This window comes from Myotis davidii, unplaced genomic scaffold (assembly GCF_000327345.1).
Source record: "Myotis davidii unplaced genomic scaffold, ASM32734v1 scaffold152, whole genome shotgun sequence".
In the NCBI taxonomy this organism is placed as follows: Eukaryota; Metazoa; Chordata; class Mammalia; order Chiroptera; family Vespertilionidae; genus Myotis; species Myotis davidii.
The window spans coordinates 739,945-743,604 of NW_006283545.1; the positions used below are offsets into that span (position 1 = coordinate 739,945).

General features: G+C 43.6%; 1 pseudogene; it reads left to right on the forward strand.

The window, feature by feature from the left end:
- The first annotated feature begins 391 nt into the window (after positions 1 to 391).
- On the forward strand, positions 392 to 3,053 carry LOC102757648 (annotated as a pseudogene).
- The last annotated feature ends 607 nt before the right edge of the window (positions 3,054 to 3,660 follow it).

A 3,660-nucleotide genomic window follows, 5' to 3' on the forward strand; every position in this document is an offset into this window, starting at 1 on the left:
AGGGACTTCTCCCAAGCACAGCAGGTGCCCCAGAGCCTCTGGTTTCCCTAGTGACGGGTCACCCTCTCAGTGACAGGGGTTTGCTTTGCCACCATCCCAGTGGGGGTAAACTGCCTGAGAAGAATGACGGAATGTAACATTTCTTATACTTCACATGTCTTGGTACAAATTTATATCCAGGATATTACTTTACAAACTCAGGTATGTTGATTAGCAGAAGGCCTTCTGGATTGAGACCCTATACTTTCAACTTTATTAAAATATTTATTTGTTTATTTATTAATTACCAAAACCTAGGCCTGGGCTCCCCTGTGTGACTAGAGAAGTTAATCTCAGGGGGAAATATTAAAATGAAATTAAAAGGCTCCAGGGTTTCTGGACTTCTGTAGGAATGCAGCAAGATAACATGAAGAAGGAAACCCAGAATTTTGCTGGAACAGGCAGGGACAACAGGAAGACTCATGTCAAAAGCCCAGGTGTGAGGTCGAGCCTGCCCCCATGTGTCAACTGCCGGGCAGCAGCCACAGCCCTAGTTCCTGAGGCTGGAGCCGGGATGGGGCCTTTGGAGGAGCCTGGCTGCGTGCTGGATTTCTCAAAACAGAAACTGAATCAGGCAGTGGGGAATATAGTTAGTAAGTCAACCCCACAGCCCTGATTATTTTTATGCCAAGCTAATTTAAATGCTCTATTTCTATAGGAATCAGTTAGGCTTCCACCCATCTGCAGCTCCAGCTTTTTATTTTATTTCTCTCTTCTCACAGCCTGCGTGTGTGTGTGTGTGTGTGTGTGTGTGTGTGTGTGTGTGTGTGTGTTTTACAGCACCAATGAAAATCTCGGAAACCACATTTGCAACCAGCTGCCTCCGGCATCCATTGCTCATACACTGCAGCACAAGCTTATTTCTCTGAGGAGAACATTCATCATGATGATTATTTTTTAAACATAAGCTTCACTACGCTGTCTTTCTTCTCTGAATTTCCATTCATTTGCATACTGCCACTTCCTAATAAGAATTTCCCATTTCATCCCACCTATAACCAAAGGGGTTACTTGGAGAGGGAGGGAGAAAAGAGGAAGATGCCAGGAACAGGGGGAGAGAACTGTGGAGAAGGAGAGGCTAGCCAGGGGCAGGAGGGTGCACGTGCCACCTGGTCCTTCATTCGGGAGGCTCTCTCTGTGGAGCTGCGGTGTTTCTTTGTAGGTCGCCTTACCTGAGTCTTTGACTCACATCTGCTTTCTCCACTCCACTAAAAGCTCCAGGAAGCCAGGCCCTCGTCTTCACTGAATATATAGTGATTTAAGGAACAATTCACTCTTCCTCCTATCTCAGGAGTGCAAGCTTGTGGACTATTTTCAAATATAAATTTAAAGAGCATTGTTGAAGTCTATTTTGTGTCAGCCACTGCGTTGGGGACTTTGAAATTGTGTCTCACTCCAATGAGCTTGGTCTGGTGGCCAGTCCTGGGTTCAGAGCATGGACATCTGTGCTCAGGCCCCAGCCCAGGCAGGTCTGCAGCCAGAATCTGGACGGCCCAGGACCGTGCCTAACACTTCTGGGGCCCTAACAAGAGCAGAAACGAGGGATCCCTTCCATTCTCATTGTTTTAATGAGTAATTAGATTTTCTTATGGTAAGAATATATGAAGTTTCAGAGATCATATTGGACCTATTCAAGTTATTGATTTATAGAACAGTTTCCTTTCTTATTTAATCTACTTCCTTTGTCTTGATTAGTAATTAAATCTTCATTAAATAAAGAATTGGTTACATTTCGTTTCTAAATTTTATGTGGGCCATGCTGACTAGAAGGCTGCTAAATTTTACTGTTTCCAGTTTTTAAAAATTTAAACAGACTATCCCTTTCAAGGTTTTCTTTTTTCTGAATTTTTTTTCTCTTTTTAAGCTCCGTTTTTGCATTTCCTTTAACCTGTCACAATTTCAACTGCACTCATGCTCAATGACTCAAAGGACTGAAAAAAAATATATGAGGTTGTATTCAGAGTGTCTAAAGTTTGAATGTATTTTCATCAAAAATGAAAATTAGTTTTCAAAACACTTATTTTATTCCTAAACTATACAAAATCAATCATGAAATTTTAAAAGCAAGTAGGTCATAATTCATGGATATCAAAAGTATAAGTCAAAATTATTTAAACTAACTGCAATTTTTATTTATATTTTGGGAAAAGTGATTAAATCTTGTTAAATTTTTTGTAAAAAGAAAGTCATTGACAGAGGCGGCTGCCTCCTAGTCCGGATCTGACACCCACCCGCCGTGCAATCCGTTCCTTTGGTCCTAAGTCCAGTGTGGCAGCTCAGGGAGCAGCTGGCTGTGCGTCTGCTTAAGGGAGAACGAAGCCCCCAGAATAAGATTACAGTCGTTGGGCTGGTGCTGTCGGATGGCCTGAGCCATCAGCATCTAAATGAAGGACGCGGCAGATAAACTTGCTCTTGCTGATGTCACGGAAGACAAACTGAATGGAGAGATGATGGGTCTCCAGCATGGCAGCCTTTTCCTTAGAACTCCAAAAACTGTCTTTGGCAGAGACTACAGTGAGACTACAAACTCCAAGCTGGTTATCACCACAGCTGGGGCACGTCGACACGAGGGAGAAAGCTGTCTTAATTGGTCCAGTGTAACGTGAACATCTTTAACTTCTTCATTCCTAATGATGTGAAATACACCCCAACTGCAACTTGCTTGTTGTTTCCAATCCAGTGGGTATCGTGACCTATGTGGCTGGGAAGATAAGGGGCTTTCTAAAAAACCGTTTATTGGAAGTGGTTGCAATCTGGATTCAGCCTGGTTCCATTACCTCATGGGGGAGAGGCTGGGAGTTCACCCATTAAGCTGTCACGGGTGGGTGCTTGGGGAGCACGGACATTCTAGTGACCCTGTGTGGAGTGGAGTGGATGTTGCTGGTGTCTCCCCAAAGGATCTGCACCCTGATTTAGGCAGTGATGCAGATGAGGAACAGTGGAAGGAAGTTCACAAACAGGTGGTTGAAAGTGCCTATGAGGTGACCAAACTGAAAGGCAAACCTTTTATCTGATCTGTGACTGAAAACATCACTTTCCAAAAGGGAGAAATAGTAATAGTTCATAAAACCCTGCATCTGTGTCCTGATGCTGGCCCATCCTTATCTTGTGTGAAATAGTTCCACCTCCTCAACGGCGCCACTGCCAATGCTGCATACACTACAGTTGCCCTTCAAACTAGATGTGTGTCCACTGGGTTATATAACTTGTGGTTCCTTTACCAAACATGCCTCTTCCAACTTTTTTTCCTCCAATCAATCACATCCTGGGATCCAATGTATAAATTTAATATTGCATGTCATGTGCATAACTGTTTGAAAGGGTCTTTGTTACTCCTCACCTGAGGATATTTTTTCCATTGATTTTTAGAGCTAGAGGAAGGGAGAGGGGGAGATATATAGAGGAAGCATCAATGTGAGAGAGACATATCAACTGGTTGCCTTTCACATGAGCCCTGACCAGGCCTGGGGATAGAGCCTGCAACCACGGTACATGCCCTTGACCAGAATCAAACCCAGGAGCCTTCAGTCCCTGGGCAAACGCTCTATCCACTGAACCAAACCAGCTATGGCCCAAAGGATCATATTCTGTGTACTATATGTTTCAGATTAGTGTACATTG